This window comes from Antechinus flavipes, chromosome 6 (genome assembly GCF_016432865.1).
Source record: "Antechinus flavipes isolate AdamAnt ecotype Samford, QLD, Australia chromosome 6, AdamAnt_v2, whole genome shotgun sequence".
In the NCBI taxonomy this organism is placed as follows: domain Eukaryota; kingdom Metazoa; phylum Chordata; class Mammalia; order Dasyuromorphia; family Dasyuridae; genus Antechinus; species Antechinus flavipes.
The window spans coordinates 217,391,517-217,400,005 of record NC_067403.1 but is presented as its reverse complement, the minus strand read 5'-3'; positions in this window follow the sequence as shown (position 1 = coordinate 217,400,005).

Here is an 8,489-nt window from a genome sequence, read left to right as displayed (position 1 = left end):
AGGTGCTACCCATCTTGTTTTTTACTTAATTAGGAGAGGGAGAAGGCGGGGAAAGAAAAGGAGAGGGGAGAGAGAGAGGGGGGGAGGGAAAGAGGAGGAGAGGGGGAGATGGAAAGAGGGAGAGGGAAAAAGGAGGAGAGTTGGACAGGGAAAGAGGAGGAGAGTTGGAGAGGGAAAGAGGGGGAGAGAAGAGGGAAAAGGAAACAGGAGGAGAGATGGAGAGGGAAAGGGAAACAGTAGGAGAGATGGAGAGAGAGAAAGGGAAACAGGAGGAGAGGGAGAAGGAAAGAGGAGGGAAGAGGGAGAGGGAGAGGGAAAGAGGAGAAGGGGGAGCAGGAGAGTGAGAGAGGGACACGGAGAGGGGGAAAAAGAAGAGAGGGACAGGAAAAGAGTAGAGAAAAGGGGAAAGGGGAGAGGGGAGAGGATCCATAGGAGGAAGAGATAAATAGAAACATAAGATATAGATGATAGGTTATTTATTAGTACAATATCTAGCTCTTTGTAAATATTAACTCATTACATCTTTACGACCTCTTTTTTTAACAGGTGGAGAACAATTGATAGAGACAGAGGTTGGTTAAGTTACTTAAGGAGTCACACAGCAGGTGTCAGAATGTCCAGCTTTGTTCACAGTATGACCTACCTGCCTCTGGAGATACAAATACAATGCTAAATACTAGGATTGTTTAAAAAAAAAAAAAGTAAGATATTCCGGTCCTCAAGGAATTTGCCTGCTAATGTAGCCATGTCACAAAACTTTGTGTCCCAAATTTGGAAGATGGAATTTAGACCCTATTGGTCAGTCAGAAAACTGGGTGCAGGCACAGTGCTATGTGCTGGGGATACAAAAAGAGGCGACACAGTCCCTGTCTCAAGAAGCTCACAACAAGCAAACAGGAAAAAAGAAAATAATAGAGGGAAGGCACTAGAATTAAGAAAGATTGGAAAGGCTGCTTGTAGAAGACGGGATTTTATTTGGGATTTTAAGGAAGCTGGGGAAGCCAGAAGGCAGAGATGAGGAAGGAGAGAGCCTTTTAGGAATGGGGGACAACCAGAGAAAACCCAGGAACTGAGAAATGGAGTGTCTTTTTATGAAACAGCCAGGAGACCTGGATTCCTGGATGGAGGAATGTTTGATGAGAAGTACCGCGTAAGGATGGCAAGTTAGGGAGGGGGTTTGGGGCTACCTTATGAAGCACATTGAACAAAAAACAAAGGATTTTGTATTTGATTCTAAAGGCCACATGGAGCCATTTTATTTTATTGAGTAGATGGGGAGGGGGCCATGATTGGACCTGCATTTTAGGATCATCACTTTGAGGCTGGAGGATAGAATGGATGGGAGGCTCTGGCAGCATTCTGGGCACGAGGTGATGAAGGGTCTGCACTGGGATGATGGCAGTCAGAAGAGAGAAAGGGGGGCACATTGGAGAGATATCTCAAAGGTGAAAGTGAAAAGCCCAGGCCACAGATGGGATGTGGATGATGAGAGAGCTGGAGGATCTGAGGAAGATATCTAGGTTTAGAGCCTTTTGAACTGGGGAGTCTGATCTGGCCTGTACAATGATTGGGAAGCTGGGAGGAGGAGGAGTGTTTAGGGGGATACATAATGAGTTCTATTTTGGACACGCTGACTTTGAAATCTGCTAGACATTCAGATCAAAATATCAGAAAGGTAGGTAGAAATGTGAAATTTGGTGGTCAGAAGAGAGGCTGAGGCAGGATAAATAGATTCAAAATTCATGATGGTAATTAAATTCCCAGGAGCTAATGAGCTCAAGTGAAGTATGGAGGGGGAAGAAAAGACTTTGTATTCACTGGGATTCGTCATTTATACATTCTAGGGCCCTATAACCATTTATTTTCAATACTACCAGTAAGTTACAAAATCTTTTCACAAAGGTTTCTTTGGCCTGTAGTTCTCCACCTACATTCTTATTCCTTTAATTCCCAATTGTATCCACAAACTGTAGACATTTGTCAGTGGTTTTCTGTTTTCTTCAATTCCAACTCCCATAAGGGGAGAAAATATGGTTTATGCCAATCTCTTTATATCTATGCAAAGGATCTAAAAAATCAAATCCTTAATCAACCACATTGTCATTGAACGACCTCTGAATATTCAACATATAGGCAAATGAATAGTAACTTACAGGAACTGAGCAGAACGAATTTAATAGGCAGTTTGGTTGCCTAGTGGATAGTGATGGGCAGTTAGAGCTAAGTTCAAAATGCTTACTAGATGCCTACACATAAGAAGAGCTTTCCCTGCTTTTGTTTCCTTAGCTGTAAAATTGGGATAATAATAGCATGTACTTCATAAGGCTTTTGTGAAGATAAAACAAGGTAATATTTGTAAAGCTAACCCCTAAAGTGTTATGTAAATGCTAGTTGTTATTAACTGCTATCATTACACATTTGCTAAATCTCTGTGTTAAAAAGGACCTTAGAGGCCATGTAGTCCAATCTGTATTTGAGAAAGGTTTTCCATTAAAACTTTACAAACTGTCATCCAGTTTTTTATTTATATAGCTCTGTCCCAAAGGCGTGACTATGAGATAAAGAAGGACCAAAACACTAAAGAGGCCACAGGTTACTCAAGATAATATTCTAAGTGTTTTTGTGCTCTATCCAGTGGATTTGAAAGGGATTTGCCTAATTAAACTGAAATGATGAGGAGAATTCAGCTCTATTCAGAATCATTAAAGAGCAGAATGCAGGAATAGCTTGTAGCAGTTATCATTTACAGGTTGGACATGAGCAGAGCAACAGTGGAGATGAAGACTAAGACCTGAGCAGAGATGGTGTCTAGATGTGAGAAGAGCCCAGATGGACTGGACCAAGAACCAAAGAGATTCTTTCTTCCCCGCTTTTTTTCTTCTTCTCTTCTTCTTCCCTCCTTTTCTTCTTCTCTCCTTTCTTCTTCCCCCTTTCTTCTTTCCCCCTTTTTTTCTCTCCCCCCTTCTCCCTTCTCCCCCTCCCCCAAATATAACTTGGGACTATCGTTCTATGACAGAGGCATTTCATCAGTCTACTATCACTTTCAGGCCAGTATTACCTCTAGACCCAAATTTGATGGAACCAGTGCTGTGTAGGAAGATAGCTAACCCTTAAACCTATGCTCCCCCAGAGATGGAGCTGGTATAGAGAGTAGTCAAACGTGATTAGGGTATTAGTCACTGGTGCCTTAACAGTTAGACAGAAATTGTTCCTAAACCTCCTAAAATCCTTCAAGATCCCTTTAGAATAGAGGATAGGGAGAGAGAAAAAGAGAAGAGCAGAGAAAGAGGGGAGAGAAAGGGAAGAGAAAAGGGGAGAGGGTGAGAGATATTCCAGTTTGTTTGTTTCTTTTTCTGAATTCCTTCAAGTTTTTTGTTTTTGTTTTATTTTCCATTCAGCCGCTGTAAGATTTGGATAGCCTCCTTTTGAAGATTGCTGTCCTTATAGTAGATGGAGAAGTGAACTTATTGTTTAGACTTAGGTTCAAATTGTACTTGCAGATATTTATTGGCTTTGTCACCCAGAGAAAGTTACATAGCTTCTTTGACTCTCAATTGCCTAATCTTGTCAAATTGGGGACAAGAAGATCAGTAGCACTTACCTCACTGGGTGGTTTGTGTTTGTCTTAAGTGATAAAGCTAAATATAAACACTGTTTTTGTAATAAAAATTATAATGATTAATTTCAATTAATTCATATCAGATCAATTTAACACACATTTATTGAATATTTACTAGGTTTAAGGTCCCCACCTTCAAAAGAAATGCTCCTCCTTCCAATACCAGCCCACTCTGAATAATTTTTCATCCCCAATAGCAAGTTAAATATCACAAAAGTATATAATTGTCACTGGCTAACTATCCTCATCAACCATAAATGCTGGGTGAGATTTCCAACTCCTGACTCATCACAGTTGAAATTTATGCTGCTTGGCATTCTCCTGCTCTGCTCTTGAAATATGACTGTGCTTCCTGCAGTAAGTTATTCTTATTTTAAGAAATGATAATGAGATTGGAAAGTGAATGCTAATTAAGTTAAACACTTTATGTCAAGAAATTCTCCTTAGAAGAGGCACATCAGTTATGATGCATACCGCTGTGGGGATCCACCTCCAACAGGCTGAAATTTACTTGACAATTAAGTTAAAAAACAAATCTTAATTTTACTTTAGATGTTGGCCATTCCTCCAGTTTACCATCATCTATTTGAAATCTACCTAATTTGTGTTTTTTTTTAATTAATTTTCTTCTGAACTTAAGAAACATTTATGAAATTTCGGTCTTATAAATAAATACAGGGATGAATGAATGTACTCTATTCTCCAGCCAAATTAACCTTGTTATTTCTCACATAAGAAAAGACACTCCAATTCTCATTTCTATGCTTTTGCACTGGTTGTCTTTTAGCCCTTGAATGCCTCTGCCCTGTTCTCAGAGTTCAGCACAAGTATCACCTCTATAAAGATTTTGGCCACAAAATTGTTTCATTTGTTTTTTATGTATATGTATACAGAAGTTAAGCTTTTTGAGGGAAGGGAATATTTCATAATTCTTATTGCATCCCTAGCATCTAGCACAGTCCTGGACCCTAATAGATGACTAATAATTGCTTGTTGAATGCTTGATTGATTGAATCATCACAGCATAGAGCCAACCATGAGTTTTTGCTGGATATGCTCAGGAAAGCATTTTCTCTGGGAGGGCCTATTTAGCTTCAAAAACCCAGTTGGGATCAGAGAAATGGATCTATCATCATGTTGGCCACAGAACACCTTTCATTATTCATCTATGAAGTTCCAGAGAAGTTAAGATCTATACTTCTGGCTTGAGAACTCAGACCAAGCTCCGAGGTTACCAAAGATAGAGTTGCAAAAAAGACTCACTTCATATTCAATAATCTTGCAGATTGGATGGATCACACAATCTACCTTTACTGTTGTATGAACTAGCCTCAGGGGAAAAAAACACTAGGTCGATCAGTAATCAAAAGAAATGACTCATTGGTTTGCTAGCATTCTGAAAATTGATGAGTCACTTCAATATTTTGCATTGTTAACGTCAGGAGTGGGAAGCTTTTTCTGCCAAGAGGCATTTGAATATAACATAATTTGCAGGCTATGCAAAATTATCAACTTATAGAACTCAAGAATGGGATGTTTTAGTACCCAACTTTCAGCTCATCAACAGCAGTTGCCCATCAAGTGATTTTGTGGGTCTTAAATGGCATGCCGACTGGTCATTCCTCATCCCTACTTTATTTAACGTGGGGGTTGAAGTAGGTGGACTTCCAGGATTACTTCCAGTTTTAACATGCCATCATTCTCTCATTGTTTTCAGGTTTTTATTTTATTTTCTAACTTCAAGAGACAATGTTTTTCTATTTCTCTCGTCTCCCAGACTTCATATTGTACCAGGTTTGGCATATTGTGACCACTTATATAAAAATGAGAGTAAATAAAACAAAACAGAGGACTGCCCTAAGATTCAAGTAGACTGGATCTAAATCCCACATTTATCATATGTTGACTGTGTGACCTTTAGCATGACTATTAATCAGAGTTTTAATACCTTAGACTGTATGTAACTCAAAGAGAATGCCAGTTTGTATTGATAGAGGGAATTTTTACTGAGAGCTCTTTATACTAATGAAATTATAGGTCTCTTTAATGCTTTAAAATAAAAAGAAATGGATGACTAAGAAAACTAGAAAAAGAATACAATGTGCCCAATGTGAATTACTAGAAGTTTTACTTCAGTGTCAAAAAGTCCAAATAAGGATGTGTTTTGAAAAGCTTTTATTTGCCTACAAAATAGGAGGCGAGTAACATTATTCCTTGATGCCTTGAAATTGTCTTTAAAATAAATTATTGTTAAAATAATTTATATTGTTACAATAAAGGGCTTTTAATGGGGATGTATTTTATCATCCATTCTTTTTCTCATATTTACATAGGCATCCACCACTTTCTGTTTATAGATAATAGTTTGAGCATGAGTAATTTTTTTTTAGTACTATTCTCTTAGTAGCAGTAAGATGAGCTAACACTAAAATTAGATTCATAGAACTTGCCTGGGTCATCAGTTATGTGATACAGCTAAAATATTGTTGGATTCAAAATGTGAATTTTAGTTCCAGCTTTCCTATCCAATTGCTGTGTATTCTTAAGCGGGTCTTTCCATCTCTGTGTCTCATTTGTAAAATAAGAATATTGGATTAGATGATCCCCAGTTGATCTTTTACTGATCTTCACCCTTTGCATCAATATACCTTTTACTGTGAAATAATTAGCAATCTTGTAACATTTAGATACCTACAGATAAGCATTGGCCTTTCAGCAATTAATATGTTCCTGCTGTGAATCACGTGTTTTTTTTTCCTCTTCTTGTGAAAATCATAAAACGCTTATTTAAATTTCTTTGGTGGAAATCTTGTATTTATGAATTGTTGCTTTTATCAAAGAATAATATCCCTAAATTTAAGACTAGCAAAATATCCAGATTGATCTTATTGGGTGGGATCTAACTAAACTCTAAATGTAGCTGCTTTATTGCAGTTACATTTTATCTTGGAATATTGCCACCTTATTTTGGCTATTTATTAAGTTTTGTCATATTATTAAGTTATATTTTCATTGAGTGGCAGAATATGATAGAAGAAAGGGTAGAGTGAGTGCTTTGGAGTCTTAAGCAAAGTCTTTTTGTTAGTTCAGATCTTGATTGATATAATTAGATAGGTAGGTGACCAGCTCTGACAACTGTTAAGATTAGAGATGAATGATAAATCTACATCAATAGAGGGCATTATTGGTCTGATAGCTTTCTACCTAAACTGATCATCACAGAATCATAACTTGAATCAGAAGACATCTCATAGAGAAACTGGGACCCCAAAGTCCAAAGGTAATATATATATTAGCCTCAAGACTTGAATCCAAGCTTAGATTTGAATGCTTTATGACTTTCCTTATAAAATCTGGGTGTTTTTAGATAAGGGCTTATGACTTCCCTTATAAAATATTGGTGTTTGTAAAAGAACACTTGTAAGTGATGAAAGTGTCAATTAAAAAAAAAATCCCAAGTGATATCTAATAAAACTAGGATTTTTTAAATCCTTGGAAAGTGATGTGAACAGCCAGGATGTAAAGTAGACAACTCAAGATTGGTCACCATATACAGACACATAGCAACCTCATAAATTTCCTCTTTTTTAGTGGAAAATGTACATCTTATTCTTTTAGCTATCCCAAATTACATCAATTAAGTGGAGTTATAGAGTAAAAATGGAATTTGAAGTGTCATGGAGATCTGAATTTAAATTCTGGCTAAAATATTTAATAATTGTATGGTCTTGGCTGAATCAGTGAACCTTTCCAAACCTCACTTCCCTAATCCGTAAAATAAGAGATAAAAGTCCTGATCTCACAGATTGTTATGAGGGTCCAATGAGATAATATTGTAAATCTTAAAGCATCATGGAAATGTTAGCTGTCATTAAAGTATATCAATTAGATTATTTTTAGGAACACACTATCTGCCTCTGTCTATTTCATTTAAAATAGGAATAGAAGGGAGATATATGTTTATTATGCCAGAGCCCAGCAGTAGATATTAAATATGACACTGGTACTTTTCATTTGATATCCTGCCCAGGATGGAGTTGTTTCATTGCTATGAATTCTTAAGAACTTGAGAAATCACATCTCCATTGAGCAACCCCAGGAAATTTCTGTAATGGAGCTGTACAAATTTTAATTACCACTTCAGTCCAAATTTAGGTTTCCAGGTAACATTTTGTGCATGATTGCATTAATAAATGAGGTCTTTCTTAATGTTCAGAGAAGTTTACCAAAATCAACCCGATTGGTTCATAATTAACACTTAATGGGAATGAAAACATTAAATAAGGCTGACTTCTGAGATGTCACTTGCTTGAAATTTTAACATAAGACTTATTGACTTAAAGACAAAATAATCTGCACCTTTTGTTGAATCTGTAGAATAAATCTGCCACAAATCAGATGGAAAGCTTGACTAAAGCACAAAATATTATTAGTAGGGCTATTCTTGGGTCTTCTGATTGCTTCATTGAGAAGTAATATGTCATAAAGCAGCGGCTGTAGACTAGAAAACAAGTCACATGGATTCCACTTTCATCTTTGTTTATCAATTATGTTTGATGGTGGTTCATTTTATCTCTCCCTCCTATATTTCAGCTCCCTCATCTTTAAAAGAGAGAATAATGTGCCCATCTTATCTAAAGGGGTCATTGTGAAGACTGAATAAGATAATAATAGATGTAAAAGTTCTTTATTATTTATCAATGAGATATGATTTCAAGAAAGGCATTGTGGCCATACACATAGGAAGCTAGCATTAGAGTTAAGAAGACCTGGAATCAAAGCTGCCTCTATACATATTGATTGTGACCAAAATGCCCATGGGAGAGTGATTTGATCTTTCAGTTCCTTTGAGCAACCTTTTCAGACTGAG